A 27902-nucleotide genomic window follows, 5' to 3' on the forward strand; every position below is an offset into this window, starting at 1 on the left:
GACATGTTGAAAAGACAGGAAGGAAAGATTTGTCCACGCTGAGACTCATTCAAGTCCATGAAGTGTGGAGCCCAGAAGGACAAGGAACTAAGTCCAGGCCTTAGACTGTAAACTCAGTTCCAGGCCATCACTAAGAAGCACAATGCCTGCAATAATTCTTTAACCTCTGCCCAGGCTAGACTGAGCAACCAGAACTGTGTTCGCTAGACCATTGATTTCCTTTGCCTCTCCTCCTTGGATCTGGGTGGGGCAGAAGGATGAGTGGAGAGGAATCTACCCAAAGGCAACAGGGCACAAAAGCATGCCCCGAATTCTGCTTCCTGTAGTGGAAACTAGTGGCAATCAGAAAGTAAAGGCCTTTAGAGGCAAGCTACAGCTCACAGACGAAGCCTCCCAACTGGTACTAGCATTAAACAGCTGCCGCCATGCCAGCGGGGCAGACTCACGTTCGGCTAGATTGCTGCCAGCCTTGAAGCGGGTAAAGGACACAACCCTACTCAGATGACGACAAAGCTTTCTCTGTCTGTAAGACTCAGGTGTGACCCAGTTTAGAGGTACCCCAGGTGGACCCTAGGCTTGGGCATCACCTGTCTTCAAGTCAGTCTTACCAGACAGATCATCAAGACGTGGCTATCACCAAACAGAGACTTGTGTCCCACTGGGAGAGAGTCTTATTTTGGCTTGTGCTTCTACCTGTGTGGCATAGACCTGGGTGCGCTCAGAATGGGTGAATCCACCAGGAAAAGGGCAGAGAGAGAGAGAAACAAGCAAAGCTAACTCTTCGGACACTGCCAGTCAGAGCTCTAGCTGCCCTTTCAGGAAGTGGCTTGTGAGGGAGGCAGCAAACGACAACACACTTGTGTTTCGGAAGCTAAGAAAACATCTTTCTTAAAGGAAACAACGAGCCAACCGTGCCTCTTTTGATTGCTCATTTTGTTGTAATGCTAGGCAAGGTGAGGACTACAGATCTGCCTTGGAAATAGTCATTCGAGGTTAGTGGTGATAGGTAGAAGGGCAGGGATGGGAGGATGGAAGGCAAACCCAACTCTTGCTGTAAAAGGGCCAAGAAAGTGTGATAGAAGACTAGAGCAGGGCCGGAAATGGAGAAAGTAATTTTTACAAGCTTACTTGCTCACTTGCTTTTCTGTTATGAGAGAAATTAGACTGGTTTTATGCTAATGAGAAGGATCTAGAAGGGGCTGGCAAACTGTGGTATTAGAAGAACAAAGGGGAAACTGCTCATGTGAGTGAGCCTTAGGCTGATTCCTAAGGTGCAGCAGACCTTCTGAAACAAAGGAAACCCACTCTCCATTTCTTGAGCCTGACATCAGCTGTGCAGGACAGACGCCCACCTTTCTCGTGCCAAGAGTTCTGAACTGTTCAAGGATTTCCAACTGTGTTCATTTGCCGCCTACAGCTGACAGCCATATAGCTAGACAGACACAGACTCAAATCCTGGCTCGGCCATTTACTAGCTGTGTGACATCTGGTAAATTACAGCCTACTAAAGTGTCTATATCCTCCAGTGTAAAATGGGGAAAGGCAATCATAACTTTTACGGGACGACTGTTACAATCCCATGCAGCTAAATCAAGAACTTCTAAAAGTTACTACATATCAGTGATCTCTCAAAGTCAGCTATGAATATAAAAAGTGAAAGAGAAGATTCAGAGGAGTGATGTAAGGAATAGCACTTTAACCTGGGATGAGAGGCAATGGCTTGTGTTAGACACTGGAAAAAGAAGATGGACGGGTGTTCTTCTAAAACCGTGTTTTGCAAAGACAGAGGAAGAAAATTTCAGAGCTTGCCAGCTAAAATGAAATCACTGGCTGATTGTCTGGGCTAACTCAGGGTTCGGGCAGGCATGGCAAGGCTTGCACTGTGGGAAGAAAGGCATTTAATACTTAGAGACTCCCAGTGCCCTGTGAGGGTTTAAGTCACTAAGCTACTGGGCTACTGCCTCCGAAGCTACCTCGGAGATCCTGCGAGAGGAACTGCAGAAAACGTCAGTCTCCTAAAAAGGCTGGCAGGAAATCGTTAAGACAGATTGACGCTCAAGAGACATGAGTCCAACTAAATGACTCCAGGGGATGAAGCTGAAGTCACAGTAAAGGAAATGTCTGCTTTGGAAGCTGATGTCATCTGCTCAGGTTCAAATCCTCAGGGGAAATGCAGCATGGCTGATCCTCTCTGTCTTCCTTTCCTGTGGAGAAACCAGAAAATCACCCTGATCCAACTCTCTGCTTCACTTCTGATCTCTGGGAGCCCAACAAGCATGCACTGGCTTCCATCTGGCATGTAAAGCAATATTTCAATATTCTGGTAAGCACCACCCTTTGTTCCAAGGCACCACAAAGACTTTCCCGTCCCCAGGTTCATGACTGGCCGGATCCAGCTAAATCAGCAGAGATAATCTTCCTTTCATAGCCCAGAAAATAATTCTATTAGACACTTCCTATTGTTTCACCCTAAAGTCACAGTGGCTCAAAGACAGAAATGACCAAGAGATTAAAAAAATGATAGCAGAAGACTAGCTGATTTTGTGCTGCAAACAAACTTAATGTACCGCTTGATGTCTGATCAGAAACAGACATTCCCACAGTGCACAGAGGGTAAAGGCAAGGATGAGAACATCAGGTCACTCTGGTGTACACAAAAAGTTTGACAGCACGTCTATGCGATATGAGAACACATAGCCCAAAATCAAAACCCAACTAAAATGAAACCAAAAATAAAAATTAAAAAAAATGCTGATCTCAGAGGGCAAGCAAAAATGCACATAAAATCCCCCATCATTACTCAGACTCCTGCCCCAAGTTTGAAGCTGGTGATGTATCCCCAAGTTTGAAGCTGGTGATGTATCTCATTTCTAGTTCAGTGCATCAACAATGATGAGGTAAATGCTCACAGTGATGGATCAGATGTGAGAGCATAGAAGTAAATTGGAAGGTTCTAGGTGTTGAGTAGCTACTAGAAGTCATGGTAGTGAAGGTGCAATTTAAAGTATACAGTGACAAGTTGTGAGGACAGTTCTAACAGAAGCATGCTCCAGAGGCCATGAGAGCAGAACACCTACCCATGCCCTGCGATTACATAATCAGCCAGGCGATGTAGGACCCCTTTAATTTATCCTTGCAGGAATCACTCCCATACATCCACAAGGGACCCTCAAACAGGACCTTATCAACAAGCTATCATTGTGCAGCCATTCTGAGCCCTTCCCTACATTTCTTTACCCCGCAGGTAAAGTAATCATCTGAAACACTGTTCATTTTCCTTCTGTTTGTTTTGTCCGATTCTGGCTTCTGTTTGTTATATTATATTATATTATATTATATTATCCCTTAGAAGCCTGTTTGTTTTCTAAAGAAAGGGAGTAGATCTACATGGGAGAGGAGGTGGGAAGGAACTGGAAGGAGCAGAAGGAGGGGAAATGGTAGTCAAGATAGATTAAGTGAAAAAAAAAATCTAGTTTTACTAAAAGGGGGGAAAATAAGCACCTTTTAATCAATCATTGTTTTACTTTTTCTTCTTTGTTAAAGATTATTCAATTAACCATGTTTATTTGGGTCTACTTTTAGACTTTGTACTCTGACCCATTGATTTTATATATATATATATATATATATATATATATATATATATATATATTCTTTAGATGTGGGGGGACTCTATGTGTTTATGTGTACCTCATGTGTGCAGGAAACTGTGGAGTCTAAAAGAGGGAATAGAATATCCTGGAACTGGAGTTACAAGTGGATATGAGCTGTTCTGTGTGGGTGCTGGGAACCTGACCTGGGACTCTGTGAGAGCAGTGAGCACTCTTAGCTCTCTCCAGACTCCCATTTGTATATTATGTCCCTGCTGCCACACTGTCTTGCAGTCCACAGTCCAGCTGTCAGTCTCAAAGCTAGGCAGCATCTGTCTTCCAAACGTCTTATCCTTCACGGCATGAACTTTTTTAGGTTTTCAACTTTTCCAAAAGAATTTAAAATCAATTTTTGAGTATCCCTGAAGTCATTCATTGGAATTTTTACTGCATCTGATTTATAGATCAAGTTGGGAAGTGACTTGTGAAAAATACTAAATATTCCTCTCCATGAATATGAGATATGTCTCCATTCTTCAACTTATTTTCTCCATCTTTATATGTACATTGTACATATTTAGTTATATTTATCCCTAGGTACACCATTTCTCAGGAGATAAAATTCAGTTTTCACTTTCAACTTAGACTTGCTTATCACTATACATAAAAAAGAAAATGACTTTTGTTGTTTGGTTTGCTTTTTTAAAAAAAAAAAATCTCTCTTGGGCTAGAGAGATGGCTCAAAAGTCAAGAGTACTGGTTGCTCTTCCAGACGACCTGGGTTCAGTTCCAGTGGATGTGTGAGCATCCACATGACAGCTCACAACTATCTGTAACTCCAGTTTCAGGGGATCTGACACCCTCACGCCAATGTGTGTAAAATAAAATTAAATAAATTATTTAAAAATCTCATCAAGGCTTTCAAATTATTGGACACAAATTTACTCATTAGGCTTTGAATACCCATGGGATCTGTGGCGATCCTTGCCTGTCATTCTTCACATTAGTTATTTGTCTTTTTTCTGTTCACTGGGAGTCTTGCTTGTTTGTTCACTAAGTAAATATAAAATACTAAGTGTCCATGGATTTAACCAGAAATTGTTAAACGGCTGCACTCGTATATTGGAATCATCTGTGCTTGTGAAATGTGGAAAACTCTCAAAATAGAAAGAGGGGGGGGGCATGAGAAAGCGTCATTTTCAGAACCTGAAGATAGATAACAGCATAGTCAAGCTGGGAGAGAAAGCCTGTATTGTCAATAGGAAAGGCTGGACATGGCCAGGCACACTGGCACACGCACACCTAACACTCCAGCACTTAAGAAGCAGAGGTGAGACAATTGCCTCAACTTGGTCTGCATATCAAGTTGTATTCCAGTCAGGGCTTCAAAGAGAGATCCTATCTCGAAACAGAAAAACCAAAACCAAAAGCCGAAAACAGCTGCTGCTAGTGAGTGGAATTTGAAGTAGGAATATATTAGGCAGAGTTTTCTTTTCCCCAGTGTGAGAAAACTAAACTGAGGACATTGTGCATGCTAGGACAGCACTCTACCACTGAGCAACATCCCCATCCCCAAAGGAGCTACTCTTGCCATGCTTACAGTACTATTTGATAAAAATAATGATTAAATCTAAAACATAAAGGGCTCTGTTAATTTTCATTAACGTACTTTACTATTCCATTACCTCAAAATTCATAAACAATTACATTAATACCAATTATGATCCACAATAAAATAAATAATACTTTAGAAATAGAATTAATTACATCCATATAAATGACTTTATAAAAGATTAATTAGGGGGAAAAGGCACTTGGACTCACCTTGTTCAGAGTCAATTTTTAAAAAGTTTTTGAGAAACAATTTTCACTCTGTGTCCCACATTTCCCTTGAACTGGTGGACTGGTGGTTCACCTGGCTCACACCTTCAGGTGCTTGAATTAAAGGCATATACTACAATGTACCACAGTGCCTGGCTCAGGGTCAGATTCTCAGTAAGTAGGAATTCTGTAAAGTGGAAGGCTACTCGAGTGGAATGGACGTTACCTCATAATATTTTATATGTGCATGTTTTGTGCAACTTACATATAACATATATTACATGCACACGGGTGGGTGCATAATTGCTTCAGACACAAAGGTGAACTATCACTCGCCCACTGAGAGCTCAGCTAAGCTGCTGGAACTGGAATAAAATGAAGACATGGAGTTACTTGACCAGGAATCCTCGACTAGCTTGTGTTTTGGTCTATTGTCTTCTGCTAAATTTTTCTTTTCCCTTCCCTTCTTATGCCTTGCCTTTTTGAAATATGTGGGAATAACTCCATACTCAATATTAAAAAAATGACTTTTAGGAATGCAGACAGCTGAGGCAAACCCGGAAAGCGTAGGTCCTAAAACCCCCAACTCTGCCTGTGCCTATTTCTTGCTCATCTCATCCTTCCCTGAACCTGTCACACAGCTCAAAATACAGCTAAATTTTCTTCCACACAAGAATCAATAACCTCAAAGTGTTCAAGAATCTTACTGTAAACAACAAAATTGACTCCAGGTAGTTTAATAAAATCTGTTTTCTTGAAGATAATAACCCCTCAGAGATCTCTAAAGGCTGAAGGAACAAAGTCTGGTGTCAACTCACAGGAAAGGGGCCCCTGCCTCTTTCCTACCCACACCTCAAACCACACAGTAAACCTGTTTCGAAGGAGGACGCACTCTGCTGCTGACACCTGCAGAATGTCAAGATCTGGCTCCCACGGCAACCACTACAACTTCAGTGTTGATGCTACCTCTGTGCCAGCAATCCTACTGCAATTTCAGTTGGTACCTAAGATCTAGACACCCCTAAAGCAGCCATATTGGCAAGGTGGATTCCCTGCATGGTACTGGTTCTTATGCCAAAGATTTCAGACTCAAACTTCACCTGGAAAGCACCCATTAGGGCAAGCCCTGGTCTGCTGCAGCCATCTGCACTGCGAAGCAAGCTGAAAATTGGGATTACTTCTAGGTTGCGGGGTTGGGCTAATGCATGTGAAGCATTTGTAAGATGCTGGAAAGCCCCAAATGTGACATGTGACCAGTTTTTAAAAACTGTTCAAAAAAGATAGAGATTTAAAAGCTAAAACCCAAGATGCTGGGTCAGGAAAGCCTAAGAACAATGGCATCATTACAAACACAGGAAGAGGACGAAAAGGTTGTAGCTCGTACCAGGAAATAAGAATGTGGAATGTGTGCAAGAAGTGTTGAATTTGAGGTACTCATGAGATATGCAAATAGAGAGGTTTAATTGAATATATGAGCCTGGAGCTTAGATGAAAGGTCAGAACTCTGGGTAATGCAGACAGCATCAGAATACCGATGGCAACCGATACTAAAAGATAATGTGGCTGTGAGGAGTGGAGAGGGATGGAAGCATCCCGTAGAGACTCACGGAGCTCAGGCAGCATGACACTGGGCAGAAGGAGAGTGAGAAAGGGAGGCTGACAAAGAAAGGTCAGGGCACCAGAGAAAGAAGCAGACACTGGGTCCCAGAAGGCAGGGTGCAAGGGGTTTGGAGATCAATAGTGTAGTATACGTTTGAAACTTGCTAAGAGAATAGATCTCAAATGTTCTCACCATACTCACAGTAAAAGGATACCTATGTGAGGATGGGGACACACACACATGTATATAGATTAGCCTGGTTCTATGATAATCATTTCACAAGGTATATACACGTGAAGACACCGCATTGTTTCCTGTAAACACATACCAGTTTTCTGTGTCAACTATAGTTCAGTAGAGCCAGAGAGAGGACACTTTCAGATCTCCTAAATTCTATTCAGACCTAGGAAACAAGCAGATGCCTATTTCCCACAGTGCTCAGCCCCCCTTTTCTGCCTTCTGGTCTAGCAGTCTGTGGTCATGCCTTTCCCCACATCCTTCACTACCCTACGTTGAGTTCCTGCTGCCTGGGAAAGATCTTGCCATTCTCTCCATCCCCTTTCGTTTGATCAGTTTCTTATTCCAGCCAGGTCTGCCTTTGCAGTTCACTTCTTCCAAAATGACTCTCAGATCCCCCAAGTTCAAATCCAGGATTCAAGATCTTTTACAGTCACAAAGAACAGAGAGGTTCATGATACTGTGCTACAATGCCAAACAAATGAGAATAGCATAGCTGTGTGACCTTGAGTTAAGTCCCTTGACTTTCTGAAGTACCTAGTCCATGAGAGATCCTGAGTGCACCTATAGGGGCTTTATAAAAATTGGAAGAGTTCAGACACTTAAAATACTAAGAAATGTTAACTGGAAAATACAAAGCATTCAGTTAGCACTGTGCTTTATTATTAGTATTATGACATTCTTTTGTATTATTCCTGCTCTTTCCATCTAAATGCAAACGATTGGAGCAGACACCATATCTAAATATTGTTTATAAATCAAAGTAAGCATCAGGCCAGTCATGGCAGTTCATTTAAGAGGAGCAGAAGGAAAGAGAACGTGAGCACGGAAGGCAAGATCAGAGGGAACCTTCATCCGACGATGGATGGCGATACAGACGGAGACCCACATTGGAGCACCGGACTGAGCCCCCCAAGGTCCAAATGAGGAGCAGAAGGAGGAAGAACATGAAAAAGGAAATCAGGACTGCGAGGAATGCTCTCACCCACTGATACAAGGGGACGGATCTAATGAGAGTTTACCAAGGCCAGTTGGACTGGGACTGAACGAGGACGTGATCTAACCAGATTCTCGGAATTTGGCTGGATTCTCTGAATGTGGCTGGCCCGAAGTCTTTCTGAAAAGCCATTGACTATGACACTGGGACTTGTTTCCTCTGCATATACTGGATTTTTGGGATCCAGTCTGTTTGGATACTCACCTTCCTGGACCTGGAGGGAGGGGGGAGGAACTTGAACTTCCCACAGGGCAGGAAACCCTGGGGGGAGTGGGGGGGGTGTTGGGAAGAGGGGCGGAAATGGAAACTTTTATAATTTAATAAAATTACTTTCAAAAAAAGAAAAAGAAAAAGAAAAAGAAAGAGGAGGAAGTAGGAAGATCATTTTGAAGCCCTCTTTGGCTACATAGTAAGTTCAAGACCAACCTGGGCAACATAAGTATGCATTTCAAAAAACAATAATCAAAGAGAGTGAAATATATGGAGATCTCAGGTCATAACTGTTAAGTGCATAGTTTTTATGAATATTCATAAAACCATTCCAAATCAAGCTTACCAAGAGTCATCCTGAACCTACACACTAAAATTCAAGATGTGTAACAACTCTGCTGATGTCCTCAACCCAAACTTAAGAGTCTTTGCTACATCTTTCTTTTCTGACCCTCTCTATCCACTCAGTGTGACTCGTACTAACGACACTAGTGACAGGATGAGTCAGAGGTGAGCGTAGGGACACAGCAGGCAGTAGTCAGTTGAGTCTGCAAGTGACGTATGAAAGAACCGGGTACCTGGGGATAAGAACAGGTTTTCTTTACTGATTTACAACAAAACATTTATAATAATCATTTGCTAATGAGATTTTAATGATAATACTCTATCATGCCATTTCGGTATATAAAAGACAAGTTTTTCTGTTTTATTTTCCTTCGTAATTAGAAACTTTCTTCTTACACTTGCCTTTTCCTTGTCTCTCACCATGTCAGGTGAGACAGACATGACAAAACTACGGGAAGAGTGAATACAGCTGGTGGTCAGGCAGAGAAGTGACTTTCAGCAAGGCTTTGGATGGGCAGATTGGCAGGAAAGGGAGAGGCGAAGACAGACACAGAGTCATTTTGATGTACTTAGGCTAACCGAAGGTCCAGATGACAGAATTGGCCTTGACAAACACAGCAATGTGAGGTAGGTGTGTGTGTGTGTGTGTGTGTGTGTGTGTGTGTGTGTGTGTGTGTAACACCAAATCTCTGTCTCTGGCATCTGATTTCTACATCTTCCTGAGAACTGACCAAGATGTTTTATAAATCAAGTGACATACTTGGCCATCACAAATATGAAGGTGTGTGACATACTAGGATTCCCATGAGCCAAACAGGCCTATCATCTACTGATTTGTGATGTCAAGGACTTCAGCCTAACTCTCTAATAAAATTCTAAAAAAAAAAGTCCTTCTTCAGATTGGTATTTAGCCTCACCCAGTGTCAATGAAGCTGTGATGTCCGAATGCCGACTGCCTCTTTTCTCTGTGTTGATGGCTAAAACACATACATGCATAATATCCATTTCTCACGTTTTTGTCAGTCTATCACCTAATTATCTTCCCTGACTTGTCTTTTATTCAAAGATAATACAAAATTCTCCCTTTAAAAGCCTGATTAGGAGCTGTCAGACACATGACATGATTTCCATAGTCTTAGCATTTTTTTTTTCTGGCTTGGGAGACCAGGGTCCCTGAGCTTCTAACTTTGGTGATGGTTACAATCTTCGTTTCAAGTTATTACTGATACTCCTAAAAACCCTGATAAAGGAATGTCATACCCATTTTGGAGATGAGTAAATAGAGGCTGGAGTTTGTCATGGGTGTGGCCTAAGGTCAAATGAGTAATTAATTGTAGAAAAAAATCCTGAACTTGAGCGAGGAGAAACCACAGCACAAACTCTCATCCCTTACCACAGCGCCCCACGCTGCTTCCTGCTAGCAAAGCGAACGGGTTCAGCTCTAACCAAGGATGAAAACAGAAGGGCAGAGGTGGAAAGTAGCATCTACTAAGGACTTTCCTCAGCTAGCTCTCTCCCACAACCTCCCAGGCTTCCCTGCTCAGTCTCTCTGTGGCATTTCCTAACGTCTTCATTCTTTCCCTGGTTTCATTATTTTCTTCTCTAGATAACAGAAAACAAAGACTGGGGCTCTCTGCTCAGCTCTTTAAGTTACATATCAAACCACACAAAAATGGCCTCTCCAGGACATGCCCCCTGGATCCATGAAGCACATGATCACAGAAGCAGGGAACAATTTGCTGCCATGAAATTACTCTTCTAGGGACTCCACAAACTAGTCTCCGTTTCCCCTGCCTTACTTATTCTAACCTTCTGTGGTTCAGTAGCTGCCTACTTTACAGTAACTGCACTGGATATTGTCACCAGCCAGACCCTCCAATCCCATAACCCAGTGCTCATCCTGCCAGCTAAGCCTACACGCTGCTGGTGGCTGAGTTATGTAACTTCTGTAAAGGGAGCTAACTCGCCCAAGGTCACATCACTGCTCATAGTCAGCTGGAAGGTAAGCTTATGGAAAGGCTACCCTAGCTAGGGACAACTGGAAGTCATCCAGGTCTAGATGACTGGAGAGTGCTTCTACAGCTGCCATTATGAATTCATGTGAGCACAGCTCCCTCTGCCCAATGCAGTTTCCCTCTCTTGTTTACAAATGCTTGTGTGACTCCCACAGGCAAATCTCAGCATCTGGGTCTTGGAAACTCAATCTGATATGGTATCTACATCCGAACTTCAGTCGTATCCACAAATAATGTCACTTTAACTGACGGGTAAGACTACAGTATAGAGTCATACCGGAAGGCACATGGATATAATGCCCAGAAGCACATGAGGAGGTAAATGCTGTAGAAATTAAAATCTATGAGTCATTCCTCCTTGTATACTACTTGAAGTGTTTGCTTCAAATTTCATAGCTTTTCCATTGTAATATTTTCATGCATATTGACACTTAGATATCCTACCCTTTTCTTCTTCCTTGTTTTGAGTGTTTATATAGAGATTTAGATGCTTTCTAAGGGTCCCTTCACATTGGCAACATGAGAACTCTTACTCTTTGTGTATGTTCTTCTGTGTGTCAGTACATGCATATGTGTAGATTGTGTCTATATATAATAGTGTGTATGTGCATATCTGTGAATGTGTGTATACACATGAATGTGTCTGTGCATGTATGTTGCTTGTATCTATTTTTATGTGTGGGTATGCATGTGAGTGGATAAAGGGGATCGTGTCTGTGTGCACATGTATGTGTATAGTTGCATTAGAGTGGGGTGTGTATGTATATATGTAGACATGTGTTATGTGTGCATGTACATATGCATGCAAGTGGATGTAGGATACACATATATATATTTGCATGCATGTGCATTTATGTTTAAGTGTATATATGTTCTATACTTCTAGATATATGTATATGCATGTTTGTGTGTAAGTGTATGTGTAAGTGGGTCTATACATGTCAAGAGTATCCATACGTGTATGTGCCTATGAATATAAGTGCATGTAGGTGTCCATACTTGCATATCTGTGCATGTATATATGTGCATGTTCATGTGTCAGCTCACAATTTTACATTTTACCTGGAAATAGAAATAGAGGCACAGAATCAAATAAATGGCTATATATCTTGACACAGTGGTAAGTGTGAAGTACGTCGAACAACCTGAACATGTAAAACTAGGAGGCTAATCATAAAAGTGACACACAAAACAGTTCACGACATTGTAGAGACTGAAAATAACTAGATACTGTGTACTAGACAACTTGCCTCATGACTAGAGCATCAAGAGCTTGTGGGGACAGATATAAATGAAGTCCTAAATAGGCATAATCTAAACTTCTTAAAACATAGCACACATCTACATAGAAGAGAGATTTTTATAAGTTATCTGGCCAACCCATGTCAGGATGAGGTCACCATCTTTGAAAAGGGCACGGATTGAAAAATAAGGGGAAAGTGAAGAAATACAGATGGCACCATATAAGCAAGCTGAGACGGGAATGGATCTCCAAACCAAATGCCAGGAAGAGGGACAGCTGTTGGGCCCACACTCAGAGAGTGCAGATGTAGAGGGATCAAGGTCCCTGCCTGAGACAGAAAGGAAACAGATAAACTGAAGTCAGAGTCTGAAATATTGACCATACCTCCAATTTGTTTTTGAAGCAGTAAAATTCCAAAAGGACATTAACACACTCACAATTTCATGACATTTACTAACGGAGCAATATTAGCGATGGCATACTTAAGTCTACAAAATCAAGCACTCTACTTCCGCCTCCGTTATATAGTATTAAAAACATGAATTTCCTGAAGTTCAGTGGAGTGATCTTTCTCTCACTTGCTCCCTCTCTGTTTGAATGTGTTTGTATGTGTGTAACACACACCATATATATTGCATATGTGTGCAGGTGAATTCCTTCATGCCAGACAACCATGATGTTTGGTGTCTTCCTTAATCTCCCCAAGATCTTGTATTTTGAGACAGAACTGTTATTTATCCTGGAACTTGCTGTTCCAGCAGCAATGAGTGGCCAACTAGCCCCAGGGATCTAACTGTGTCTGCAGGGATTATCTTGAGCTTTTTTGTGGGTTCTGGAGTTCTAATCAATGGTCCTCATATTGCACAGTAAGCAGTTTACCCCCGAGGCGTTTCTCTAACCCTTATGTAGCTCCTAAATCAAACTGCTGATTGTACAAGGAGCTGTAGCTTGTTTGAAACATATGTGAAATTATCTACTGATTTTGAAAATACTCATATTCCAACACAACTTTCCCATTCCTGATGGAAGCTTCCACCCACGCTGACTGCTAGAACCCAGGGAAGGGAGAGAAAGACAAGGGGGAGGGAGAAGAGGAAGGACAGTGAGGGCAACGGGAGGTAGAATAAGAGGAAAAGGGGAGATTATAATATCTTCAGAAAGGGCTAGATGATACAGGTGAGAATGAACTACAAACAACATGAATGAGACTACCAATATCTGTAAACTGAAGAATATATGCATATATAATATAAGAATACATATCACATGTAAGAATTATATATAATATTATATATAATATCTCATTTTTAAAAATGTATGAAGTAGCATGTTGTTTAGTGACATCAATTCCGAGCACTCAGTAGCCATTTCAGGGAGGCAGAGTGAATGGACAGGGAGTCAACACAGAGGTCTTAGGAGCCCTGATATGATTCTATTCCTAAACTAGGTGGTGGGTCCAGACCTACTTGTGTTTTTATATCTTAAACAAGTGTTTATCACTGTTACGTGTGTTTCTCTGCAGGAATCAACTACTTTTAGAAACGATGAGCTCAGTGAAGGAATTCTTTAAACTTGTTGGTGACTTGCCGCCTAAATAGTCCCTGTCTCCTTTTTTTTTTTTTAGCTATTTTTGAAAGTTCACATTTTCAAATCAATTTTCCAAAGTTAAGGATTGTTTTTAACTGCCTGTTTTGTACCTATGATTTATTTTTAGGAGATTATTCTGTGTTGCTTATGCTAGAAAAGAGAGAGAGAAAATATAAATTCTCACAAAACAAGCAATTTTCTTGTGTTTTAGCATTTATTTTTATTAAGCTCACTTGTTCTTACCTTTGTTCTTGTTACAAAAGCAATTCAAATCATTACTTTAAAAATGAGAGAATTTAGACAAACAAAAGTAGGATAAAAAGCACATGTAGTCCCACTGTTAAGAATATGAAACTCTCGTCAAGTGATTTTCATTGCTGTCTATGAATTACTACAATCGTGGAAAGATCGGTTATTTTGGTAAGAATTTCCTATAGTTTGCCATAATTCATTTAGTTAATCTAGCCCCAAAAAAGAAAATTCGGGATCTGCCCCATCTATGTTTTTATCCTCAGGAATTTGTATACTGCTCCCAAGGTAGAATGCTTGTGGACCCTGATGGACAGTGCTTTTCAGGGGTCAACCTCAATCAACCAGGTTGATTCCATGAGTCAACCAACCCCACAGAGTTCTGGTGTAGAGGGAATGGTGTCTTACACCTGCTATTGGCGCCTCAGGGCCTCTTTCATGAATGAGCTCTGTGATTTCTCCATTTCCACAGCTGTACATCCTATAAGACACTAATCTAACCTGCACTTTGTTTTGGTCTTTCTTCTTTGCAGCCTACACCAAAAAGTGCCTAGATCACCCTGTACCAAGACCATCATGCTCAACACAGAGTCTGGGTGACCTGATATCTTTAAGACCCCAGGTTTGCTTTGCAGTAGAAAGCCCGACTCTTAAAATAGCATGATGAATACTAGGCAATCTTTAGTGGCAAGGAACCTTTGAAATTTTCGTCACCTAATTATAAATAGTCTATTTTGTATATTATTCAGAATTCCCTAAAGAGGTAGGAAAAGAAAGCCATGCAAACCTCAGTTTAATATTTCAGGCAGGTGGTTATAAATGTTAGCTGTTGTATCCCGGTGATTACACTAATGAGAGAAGGGACCAAACTGAGAAGAAACTGTTTAGTATAGAATTAGGTCTGGATTATATTAAGTCACAATAAACTTTGAAACATCTCTTTGTACATGTTCATTTTTATGAATATCGTCACGTGTCCCAGTCAAGCATGGGCCTGGACTCTGGGAAGACTGCTACCAAGAAAAAGGGCTTTGTTCCCCAAAGCAGCATGAACTTTGTTTAGATCTGCATGCTTGACTGTTGTTACCCAAGCATAGTGCTACCAAATGCTAAAAAGATCCTTCCTCATTCAGCAATCCAAACCTCCCCATCTGTGATTCAAAGGAAGCAATGCTCTAGCAGGAAGAGCAGGAGTGTGTGTGTGTGTGTGTGTGTGTGTGTGTGTGTGTGTGTGTGTGTGTGTCTTCAAGTCCTAGGCCTTACATTCACTGGCCTCGGGCATGCTGCTTGTGTGTCTGACTCCTGAACATGAAATAAATACATAAAGACTATTTAGCTGGAATATTTTAAAGACAAGCAGGAAATTGTCAACATGTCAGCTCCCACAATGACCAGCTAATGTATTAAGCTTGGGATACATCTGATGGCCGTGTATGTCAGGGGGATAAAAACCTAGGATTTAAAGGTAATGTGACTAATTCCTCAGGTTTTTGTGGCTTTTGCCGTGATATTTTGCAGTCTTGTTTTCTAGCCATAACCCACATTTTAAAATGGTTTCTTCACTAGATTGCTTCTCTGAACATTTCCTGACTCCTCTGGGCCACTGAAACTTTCAGTCGATGATCACACACAGAGCTGTCAGCAGCAGTTTCGGGCCAGCACAGCACAGGCACCCAGCTCCCAGTGAGAGCCAGGACTGGCAGGAATGAAGCTTGTCAGGGCTCTGCAGCTGCTCCTGGCATTGCAAAGGTAGGACCGGGGTGTTTCCAGCCACGGAGGAAAGAGTTTTTCTATGGGTTAGGTGCAAAGAAGCTACTCAAAGATTCAAAAGACCTTTAGCAATGAAATAAAACAACCACACATGCACACACACACACACACACACACACACACACACACACACACAAAAAAACCCACAGGAAATACAAACCACACCCAAACCAATATAACCTTCATCCTTAAATCTCCTGCGTGCTGGTGTCTCAGTGAGTTCCTAGACATTGGTTGTCTCTGGGTAAAACAACTCCAATGCTCAGAAAATGTGAACATCTAAACAAGATGAAAGGAAGGGAAGCAGGGAATCCCCAGGTTTCTCTTTCAGTTTACCAGAAAACAAATCTTGAACTACAGGAAACAGGAGGTTAGATTTTTTTTTTCTCCCAACCTCAGGGAAACCACTGTACTGTGTAGTTGCATAGTATCTGAGACCGGCTATTGCTCAATGGCTACTTGCCTAGTCTGTCCTTCCAGGGATCACCCAGCCCTGCTTGGGAGGAAATCATTTATGTTTTGCAAGTTTCTTAACCATAGGCATTGTGTGTATGTGTGTGTGTGCGTGTGTGTGTGTGTGTGTGTGTGTGTGTGTGTGTGTGTGTGTGTATGTGTGTTAAAACAAATAAGGGAGGTAGAGGGCTCTGATATCATAGCTGCTTCATCCTGCTCCATAGACTGCTTCATCCAGTCTCTTCCTCTTCTAGGCTTGGCCTCAAGGCATCATCTTCAGGACAGCCTCCCACACACAGACACACCAGTTCACAGGACAGCCTCCCACACACAGACACACCAGTTCACAGGACAGCCTCCCACACAGACACACCATTTCACAGGACAGCATCCCACACACAGACACACCAGTTCAGAACCACAGTCCACCACTGCAGAGTTAGAAGGGGCATAGAGAGCTGATGTGAGGCAAAGAACACAAAGCAGTGCAAGTGAGAATGCACTTTGGAGCCAGAGCGCTCAAGATTCCAGTGTCATTTCTAGACTTAGCAGCAGTAGCAGGAAAGTCACCCCAGCTCACTTGTCCTACATTTAGGTCCATAACTGTTGGGTGGAGACTTAATCAGTACTGACCTCATAGAGATTTTAGGAAAGTCACCCACACTAACATGTGTAGAATACTTTAATGTGTTTTGTACCTGGTACAAATTATAGTTGTGAGCTCACACCACAAACTTCACTCCTCAGTTGTCTAAATCAAGAATTGTAGAGACTGTAACTACTCAGGTACAGGGAAAAATAAAAAGATGCCCACTTCATAATGAAGTATGTTTTTATCCTAGGAGTGAGCCTCCTTCATCTTTCTCGTGTTATATATATATTCTGTTTATGAGCACACAATTGTTGCTTTTTAATCTGTGTGGTATCATTCAGAGCTGAAGTAGAACTTTCATAATGAATTCAGCTTAAGTGGATCAGCTATTGCTGGCTCACACGTAAGGCCTTTCATACCCAGTAACAATAATTTAAATCTCTTAAACTCATCAGCACAGATATCCAAATCCTTCCAAAACAGAATTTCCCCACATGGAATCTTTATCTCACCAAATAAAAATGCTAACAGACACACAACTTGCAGAGACATGCAGACCTTTTAAATCACATGCCAGGCACAGTGCTGACCCTGAAAAATAGCAGAGAGCTTAAAATCTGAAAGTATGTGTATACTTTACCCCTTCCCCATTCAGTTCTTGCCATCTTACATGTCTTAAATATAAAATTTACTAGAAAAAAATAAAATTTTCCTTAGTCACACCAGTCACATTTCATGTGAGCTTGCTGGCCATCTATATAGTTCACCTAAGGAAGAAAGATCAACTTAATTAGTTGAACAAAGAGAAGATGGTGTTTTGTTAGATAGTATCCTGCTGTTATAACAAAATTCCTGATGTACCAAGCTGGTGTAGGATTCCCCTCTGTATGCTGTGAATACCATTGGTTAATAAAGAAACGGGCTCATTCTGACAGGGTAAAAGAGAGCTAGGTAGGGAAAACTAAACCGAATGCTAGGAGAAGGAAGGGCAGAATCAGGGTTCAAGAAACCACAGAGCCTCCACCAGAGACAGACACGCTGAAACTTCGCTGGTAGGCCACGACCTCGTGGTGATGCACAGACTAATGGAAATGGGTTAAAGTAAGGTGTAAGAGTTAGCCAATAAGAAGCTAGAGCTAATGGGCCAAGCAGTGATTTAATTAATACAGTTTCTGTGTATTCTGTGTTATTTCCGGAGTCTGGGTAGCTGGGAACAATCAAGAGGCCTCCTACTACACCAAGCTACAAAGAAGAAATTTTATTTGTCCTTATAGTTTTGGATGTTTCAGTTCACAACAAACTGATCTCATCACTTTGAGACGGTGGTGGCAGTCTCTCATAGTGGGGACATATGGAAAAAAGGCAGTCATTTACCTCATGCTGATAGGAAGTGAAAGAGAGGGTGGTAGGAGAGATCATGGGTCCTCTGTCCACTTTCAGGAAATGACCTCATTGAACTTACTCCCACTTGGCCCCATCTCATAAAGGCTCTACCACCTGCAAGAGAGCTACAAGGCTCTGGCACGGGAGCCTTTGGAGAGCACTTAGCCAAACGACAGCAGAATGGACATGCTGTGACAGAAAAACACAGAATGCTACAGGGAAAACCTCAGAACTCTCAATAGACCTAGCCATATGAAAGTGAGTGAACAAACAGGTATTTTCCTACCATCAGACACTGAGCAAGCTGCTTTCAAGATACGCTTGAAGAATTCTAGAACCTGATTTTGAATGACATTGGAAACATGCTAACACCAAGTCTTCCACAAGAGGGAGCAAAGAAATAGAGCAGGGCTTTTTAGGGCCTAGACACTTTTTTTTCTTCATTTTTTTAAATTTTATTTTTTTAATAAAGGAAATAAACTTTTTTCATTTTACATACCAATCCCAGTTCCCACTCCCTCTCCTCCTCCCATTCCCTTCACCTCCCCCCCCCATGCCATCCCCCTATCCACTCTTCAGAGAGGGCAAGGTACATTGCTTTGGAGAAGGTCCAAAGCCCTTCCTACTATATCCAGGCTGAACAAGGTATCCATCCAAAGAGAATGGGCTCCAAAAAGCCAGTTCAAGCAGCAGGGAAAATTTTGGTGCCATTGCTAGTTGCCCCACAGTCTGCCATACAACTGTCACTCACATTCAGAGGATCTAGTCCTTTGCTGGTAACTTCCCTGTCTAACCAGAGTTGGTGAGCTCTCATTAGCCCAGGTAACCTGTTTCAGTGGATGTCCCCATCATGATCTTGACCTCTTTGCTCATATTCTCACTCCTCCCACTCTTCAGCTGGACTCTAGGAGCTCAGTCCAGTGCTCAATTGCCAGTCTCTGTCCCTGTCTCCATCAGTTGCTGAATGATACTTCTATGATATTTAAGATAGTCATCACTCTGACTATTAGGAAAAATATCCTAAGACAAGCCACTCCACCAGCCAGTTCTGGCACCTTCTCCACTATTGCTTAGAGTCTTATCTGGAGTCATCCTGGTGAATTCCTGGGAATTTCTCTAGTGCCACATAATGGCTCCCTCAATAAAAATATCTCTTTCCTTTCTCTCATCTATGTCCTTCCCTTGTCTCGACTACCCTATTTCCTCAAGTTCTCCTTCCCTCTCTTCTTTCTCCCTCCTCCTCCCCTTCCACGCTTCCTTCTCTTCCCATCCCCATGCTCCCAATTTTGTCAAAAGGTCTTATCTATTTTCCCTTCCCAGGGGTATCTATATATGTTTCTCTTAGGGTTCCCCAGCAATACCACTCTGAGGCATATACCCAAAGGTTGCTCAATCATACTACAAGAATATTTATTCAACTATGTTCATAGTGGCATTATTTGTAATAGCCAGAACCTGGAAACAACCTAGATACCCTTCAACAAAAGAAAGGATAAAGAAAATGTGATGCATTTACACAATGGAGTACTACTCAGCAGTACAAAAACAGTGACATCTTGAAATTTGCATGCAAATGGATGGATCTAGGGAAAAAAAAAAACATTCTGAGTGAGGTAACCCAGACCCAGAGAGATGAACAGGGTATGTACTCACTCATAAGTGGATATTAGCTATAAATAAAGGATAATGAGCCTATAATCCATGACCATAAAGAAGTTAAGTAGTAAGGGCCTAGACTTTTAAAAGGAGTGGTATTGACAACTACAGATCACACAGAATTAGGGTTAAATTCTTCATTTACCTACATAGTTGGTGGAGACTATTCAACAATGAATTTTGGTTACAGACAACCATCTCTCTATTTCTCCTTCTTCTGGCCACACAAATTCCTTCATTGTCAATGAAGTAGGGAGTTAGCAAATCTCCTATCTCCTTGTTAGTAGAATGACAATAAGGTTTTAAAAAACAGTGTCATAACGAATGCTATGTGCTTCAGGCAGTGAGCGCTTGCTCACTATCAGTAGTCTAGGCTGAGATTTAATTGCTAAGTCAACGTCGGAGTATTTAGCAGGCACCACCTCGTGCTATGTGCTAGATAAACCGACTATAACATAAACATGGGTTTTCCTTTATAAAGCCTCGGTAGAGGCACAGGATAAGCAAGTGTGTTCTTAAGCTAACTCCAGTTATAATGAGTGGTATGGAGGGAAGAGATAGGTAACAAGGATAGGTTGCCTTAGTTCTCTCAAAGTCAAGACCCAGTGGAGTCTGGGAGCTACAGCTGTACAATGACATGAGCTGCACAGCTCAGCAGCTTTTCCTGTGCATATTCAGTCTCTCCGGGGAAGGCTTCAGACAGGAAGATCACTGGGGTCTTGCAACAGAAAATTGGTTAAACCCAAGAGTAACAGATATGGAGGAAGGGCTGTTCACCTCTGCAACTGTAAACCCAACAGTAGCAGAATAAGCAATGAATGCAGATTAGGCTAAGATACTCTGAGTATATATGATTCAAAAACTGCAGGGCAGTGAGGGGGAGTGGAGGGAAGAAAGTGAAAGAAGAAATGACCAATATGTTACGGAAGTGGAAGGAGGACTCTTTGGGGGAGGAAAGAGGACCAGAAAGCAATGAAGAGGGTGAGAATCCTAGAATGCATGCTAACCAAAATTTAATTTAAGAAATAGAAAAAATAACAACTGCAGACTCAGATGAGGTTGAAAGAGACAGAAAGGGGTAAAGACAACTAAGACAACTAGATAACAGAATTAAAAGGAGACTCAAAGGCAGGAAGAATGTCAGTCAAAGAATATGTTCAAATTTTATTGTTCCAAGAAAACAGGTTTCTGGGAATGGTCATAGGGCCAGGTGGCTAAAATATTGTGCCTGTGAAATATAAGGTGTAATGACATCTATGATGGGAGGCCAGGACACACCGCGCAGTGCACAGCTCAGGACACACCGTGCAGTGCACAGCTCAGGACACACCGTGCAGTGCACAGCTCAGGACACACCATGAGGTGCACAGCTCACTACACACCATGAGGTGCACAGCTCAGGACACACCATGAGGTGCACAGCTCAGGACACACCGTGAGATGCATAGCTCAGGACACACTGTGAGATGCACAGCTCAGGACACACCTTGTGATGCACAGCTCAGTACTTTTCTCATGGTTTTCCATAAGTCTGCACTGCTTTTCTTCTTTTAAGCATTACCAGACAATCATATAATTCTGTGCATGGTCCTGGAATTATTCTTCAAGTCACCTGGCAACTCAACCCTGGTCAGTGTGTGTCGCAGTAAGGAAACTCCCAAGGAGAAGCTACCCCGTTTTCTTCACAATGAATGCTGGAGATACACACACAGCACTGCAGGACTCACCCACATGAAGCTCCAGTTTAGCAGGACCATTCTGAATGCCTTTTGCTGCCTTCTCATATAACACTCTCTCCTCTGCGACACCACTGTTGCTCCCTCTTGAAACTTCCCATCACCACAGTTGCTCTCTCTTGAAACTTCCCATTTTTAAAATCAATGTGGCACCCTAAAGAGATTTTTTTTTGGTGGGGAGGAATTGTTTTTGGTTCTCATTTTTGACCCAAAGAATAACATTTTTATTTTTTTTATTTTTGTATACATTGATGTTTTGCCTACGTGTATGTCTGGGTGAGAATGTTGGATCCTCTGGAACTTGAATAACAGACAGTTGTGAACTGTCATGTGGGTGGCAGGAATTGAACCCAGGTCCTCTGGTAGAGCAGTAACTCTGATAACTGATAACTCTGATAGAGCAATAACTGCTGAGATATCTCTCCAGTCCAAAAGAATTTAATGATTTTTCTTTTCCTGGTATTGATCATAATCTTAACATATACAACACGTTTAGTGAGCATCCAAGGGGAAAACATAGTAAGTAGGGGGCATAGAAAAAGGAGAAAAGAAATATAAGAATCAGAGAGGGTGGTGACAACAGCCAGCCGAGTAGAGCGAGATGGACTCAGAGTGTCAATATGATAAAAGGCAGAAGCTGGGATTAAAAAAAAATGACTGTGAAACCCATCTGAATCCAAGCTTGTATTTGTCTTTAAGCCTAGAAAGCCTAGAGCCTTAAAAGATTTCCTCTCCAATTGTGAATCAAGATGCATGTTTTTTTTTTTTTCATACAAATTAACCCAGAGAAGAACATTTGAGTCTGGGGAGGTGGCTCCACAGGTAACATGCTTGTCATGTAAAATGGAAAGAACTGATTCCACAATAAATATACATACAGTAAATTCTAATATTTTGAAAAGGAAGCATGACTTGTGTAGACGATGGTGAGATCAATGGCCAAGATGTGTTCAAAGCTCTGTGCTTGGCTGGCCCTGTACTCTGAGTGTACTACCTGGTCCTTCTTAATCTCTATGACCTCATAGAGAAAATCAAGCTAGTATCATCTGCTTCAGGAGCTCAAGTGAGATAAAGTGAAAACCTTTGTTAATCAAAGGGCACAGCACCTGAATCAGATTACTGTCCTTGGATATATCTCCTCTCTGCTTTCCCCTGCCTGTGCAAAGAAGTTGGATGAGTTTACACAGACCTATGATCTCCACATTCTCCTCAGCTTCCCCCCCCCCCCCGGTTTGCTATGTCAATGAGTATGTGTTCATAGTAACCACCAACTGAGTCTTCATCTCACAGAGTATATTACATTCAGAAAGGCCAGATCCTGGGATCCAAGTCAGTCTGCTGAGAACCAACTCCTCCCACCACTCACTAAGGTGGGACATAGAGCACAGGAAGAGAGAAACTGCCCATTACTTTTAGCTCCAGGCACAGCATGCCTACAGGAATAAAATGACAGAAATAATCTTTGTCTCTATTTTTAAATTAGCTCTCAGTTCTGACCAGAATGCAAGACAGGAAAGGCTGACTTCTTTACTTTATGTTGTCCAAAAGGTTTTGCCTATATTCTACTGTGAGATGATGCTTTTGTAAACTGTAAAGATTTGTCACTAATATTGGTTTAATAAAATGCCAATTTGTCGGTAACCAGGCAAGAAGTATAGGCAGGGTGACCAAACTAAGAGAACTCTGGGAAGAGGAAAGGCAGAGACACAGTAGTTTGTTTTTGTTTCCTTTCCAACGCTTTTCAACTTTCTCCAAGCAGACATTAGGATCTGTGCAGGGTCATGTAGCTACATGTGAAACAGAATATGAAGAGACAGTGTTGATATTATGAGGTGAAAAGAGACTATTCTTGAATTGGGCAGTTGGGGCAGGCAGAGTCACAGAGACGAGTGTTTCTCTTCTCCGACTGAAGCCGAGTCTGAATTATAGGGGCTGGGGATGTGGTTTTGTCAGTAAACTGCCTAGCATTTAAGTCAAGAACATGAGTTTGACTCCCAAGCACCCAAGTCAAAAGCTGGTCATAGGTAATATTGCAATTCCAGAACTGGGAAGGCAGAGATCAGCAGATATATCCCTGAAGTTTTCTGGCCAGGCATCCTAACAAAATCAATGAGTTCCAGGTTCAGATGAGACCTTGCCTCAAAGAATAATATGGGGAACATTGAAAAAAGATACCCACCTTGATCTCTGGCGCGCGCATGCATACACACACACACACACACACACACACACACACACACACCACAAACTTAGACATATATCATACATATGCACACCAGAAATCAATCAATCAATAAATAAATAAAAAATAGAAAACAAGCTTCAATTTCAGAGCACCCTGCCTATAGCAGCTACTTATGGTTCTCAAACATTTTAAGTGTGCAACTGAAGGAACTACATTTTATATTGCATTTAATTTTAATTAAAAACACAAACTAAATTCAGTTTCTAGAAAATCAGTATGATTAAAATTACTTGAATATATAAGCCTACTTTTTCAACTGTAAATTTTATGAATTTTAGGTATATATAAATATAAACTTAAATATAGATGAAAATTTTATATCAGAATTGATGACCTCTGAGAACAAAATACACGTCAGAGTTTTTGAAGACTTAGTATACATCTTGGATACTTCTGACTTTAATCAAGCATATTGGGTTGATGTTATTTGGTTTTGCTTTTAATGTAGCTACCAGAAAAATTTTAAAGTATGTACTTGTTTGTGTTTCTATTGGTCTCTGCTTTCCTGATACAGAGACTACGTGGGTTAGAATTCTATGTCTTTCCCTTTCTAGCTCCAAAATGAGATCAAAGGTGTTTTCTAGTTCTTTGAAGAAGAACTGCCTGGTAGTCCCTACTGCATAGACTTCATGGGAGATGTGACTGAGTTACATAAGCACGGAATCCATGAGACATCTCTGACACCTGGTGTGCTCCACATACGCTATTATTATAGTTCGAAGTTTATATTCGTCATGCTCTGGGGATAGCAAGAAGCTGCGCGAGGCTTTGAAATGTCAGAGAGAATTTTCCTCCTCCCTAGGAAAGTCTTACAGCAAACGTCTGTCAGTTCCGTTAGACTCTGGACCACAGATGCTCAAGGCCTTGTTCTCATGGTGAGCTTCTCCCTATGACATCACTGCTTGCTGTTTCCTGAACACCGTCTTACAAATCTCCAAAAGTCACATCTAACAGGTGGGTTTCCAGATTTTTAATTTAGAAGAGCACTCTAGTAATAAGAAAAAAATACTACCAAGCCAGGAGTGTGATGTGCTCTGTCACTTCCCCATTTGTATCTATTTGATGGTGTTTGTTCCCCATAAGTTAAATACAGATAATAGCAGATGCTATTGTGAGACTTTAATAACTGACATAGTAGAGAGGGCTTTACAAACTACACAGCACCAGGCCAGTGCCAATATGCCCTCTCCTGAGAATCACTACAGTAAGATGGGCCTGCCTTCCCTACCCCAATCCCCCATTCCCACCCCCTCCCACAGAGAGAACATACAGAGAACATACAGTTGCTTCACAGCAGCATCCACACTTGACTCTGCTCTGCTGTCTGTGATTAAGCAGTCAAGCTCTGTGGTGTAAAAACTTCTAAAATTCCTTTTGAATAAAAAGCGCAAAAGATAGGCACTGAAGGGATAAACTAGTAGATCAATAGCAGGTGTTCACACGTAAGCTCATTCTGTCCAGTCAGGCATCCTGAGAGTCTTTGAGGAAATGAGTCACCAATCTGGTAAGATTTCTTCATTATTATGCCCACAAGTATAAATATATATGGTATATAATATGCAGTCAGGATTAGGCTGGGAATTGTGGTGTGACTCAAATTAGGTCGTCAGATGATGTCTCTTTGAGAAGGTAATATTTAAGCAGCATATAAATTATGGCAATAAATAGAATGAGGATTTCTAGAGTCAGGGGAAGTTACACAATATTGTCTGTGTACTAAATAGCACTGGGTTCCTCATCTTAACTAACTGTATGCAAGACCACTTCACTGAAGCAATAAACTTGACCTTACACGATTTCTCCAAAAACTACATCCAAAAGCATTACTCTTGGCTGATGAAAAAAGACTTGTCCCCATAAAATTGATGACATGAGACTTACAGAAACATGGCTAACATAATAAACACCCTCCTACATAAATAAACATCTTAAACAGGGTTTTTCTGTATTGTCTGTGCTGGAACTAGCTCTTGTTGACCCGGCTAGCCGCAAACTCACAGAGATCCGCATGCCTCTGCCTCCAGAGTACTGGGATTAAAGGCATGCACCACCACCAGCCAGCAAATCTTCAGCATATTTTTACAAAAAAAAGAAAGCAAACACGGGAAGGGAATATCACATGGAGAGATATAAGATGCTTACAAAAAAATTCAAATATTTCTACTGACACAATACACATAAATTAGACTTCAAGCCTTAAAAAGAACATTAAACTGGCTTAAAGCCCACTGTAGTCCTATAGTGTTTACAAAAGACACACTGAGAATATTACAATACTGAATAACTGAAAAGAATGTGAACAGAATGTATCAATCAGACACTAGGCACAAAAACCACAGTTGGAACAGTTATATTAATATTTGTCAGAGAAGAGTATAAGACAAATAGTGTCATTAAGGACAGAGGTGCTGTACAATGATTAAATGTTAAAGTCACCAAGGCAATATAAAAATTCTAAGCATGTATACACCTCATTGAATAAAGTCAACAGCTCTAAGCAAAACTTGACAGTTCTCCATGAACAAAAGACAAACCTACCATTAGGAAATTACAAAACACCTTCCTTCAATAACTAAAGTTTTAAATAGCCGAAGAAAAGCAAAAAAGTAAAAAGTTGAACACCATAATTAACTATGTTCTGATAAATACTTAGAAATAGTTATTACATTTCAATAAGTCTGCAAAGGTTATCAGTGAAGTGTTTCTTTTCTATTGCAATAAAATGTAGTAACCAAAAGCAACTTAGGGGAGGAGCTGGTTAATTTTTACTTACAGTTCCAGGAGGATGGATTTCATCACCACAGGGAAGACATAGCAGCCCGCAAAGAAGGCATGACTAACCTTCACAAGGCAGGCGGGAAGCTGGCCTATTTCAATCCTTGCTCACACAGAGTATTTCAATCCTTGCTCAAACAGAGTTTGCTCACACAGAGGAAGAAGTGAGGAGCCTATGACCTCTCACAGCCGGCCTCAGTGGCACACTTCCTCCAATAAGATTTCTTCAGTAAGTTCCACCTCCTGAAAGTCCCAGAATCTTCCTGAGCCACCAGCGGGCATATATTCAGTTATCATGAGTCATCTCTCTCCTAGATTCTAGGAATTTAACTATGGAAAGGGAAATGTGGGATCTAATTTTCAAGTGGACTAAAATAATTTTTCTAATACCTAGTAAACTAAAAGAAATGGAGACTTAAAAGCATACATAATTTAAAAGATAATAAATGGCATGCCACTTGAACATCTGAGATTGTGGAATAATATAATATATTATCTGTTACTTGGAGTTTGGGGCTCTGTCGCTTTCAAGTCAATGTTACGTTGTAGGTCCTCTGTCACGCCATTGTTCTTATTTTTTATCTAGGAATAACTGGAGAGCTACTCCTATGTTTCTTTCTCCTTCAGTTAGAAAACAAAAGCCCTCTTCTAAATATAAATTCATGTCACTAAGAGACCTCCAGACCAACACACCCAGAAAACCAGAGCTCCTTTTAGACTCAGTCTGGGTCCACTCTCTGAACAATGAATTCTACTTCCTGCTACAGCCAAATGGGTTTTCTTTTGTTAAGGTCTCAGTTGTGGTGAAATAAAAGATGACGTCTGTCCCTCAGTCAAGCGAAGGTTTAGAGCCAGGCTCCCTGCAGCCTTATTCTTTTCTGGAATAGTCAATACTAATCCTTCTTCCCAACCTCAGAAACTTACCACTCTCATTTCCTCTTCATTTGCTGATCAGCAAAAATGAAGTTCTAAGATTTTTTTCTAGAAAACTTCGGACCAGGCTTCCCTCACTGGATCCCCTCTCCGCAGCAGCCTAAACTCTCAATTCAGGGATTAGTGTGTGTGCTGATAGTTTAAAACATCCTCCTCACCAAACTTTTCACTCTTAGTGGCAGGACATGAAAAGCAGGTGCTGAGAGACAGAGAGTGGAAAGTCTGACTGGCTCCTCTCACTAAGAAACTTGCCTAGCCTTGGCTGTGTAGTTGGGTCCCGAGCCCCGCTGACAGGCAGCATAATAATTATGCCATTTTTGAGGCTCCACCCAAACCACTTGTTTTCAGTTTCCTTTCTCCAACAAGCCTCAGCAGCATTGCTCCTACTGCCTTGAGATCTCTGCCAGAGATATTTTAGATACAGGGAACTTCAAAAAAAGTCAAAACCTCTTCTTCTTAATTCCT

The 27902-nt window shown here is 41.4% G+C and overlaps 1 protein-coding gene across 2 annotated transcripts in view; it reads right to left on the reverse strand.

Moving 5' to 3' along the window:
• The window catches only part of LOC125409702 (interferon-inducible protein AIM2), a 44074-nt gene extending 16384 nt beyond the window's left edge, over window positions 1–27690 (reverse strand). The window contains exon 1 of one of the 2 annotated variants that reach the window (XM_048448846.3): window positions 27429–27690. The gene's annotated coding sequence lies outside the window, so the exon portion shown is untranslated. Of the gene's footprint in view, window positions 1–26502; window positions 26689–27428 lie in introns of those variants that run through there. The other variant, XM_048448844.3, reaches the window with a different exon arrangement.
• Window positions 27691–27902: the final 212 nt, after the last annotated feature.

This window comes from Myodes glareolus, chromosome 5, assembly GCF_982192425.1.
Source record: "Myodes glareolus chromosome 5, mMyoGla1.1, whole genome shotgun sequence".
Lineage (NCBI taxonomy): Eukaryota > Metazoa > Chordata > Mammalia > Rodentia > Cricetidae > Myodes > Myodes glareolus.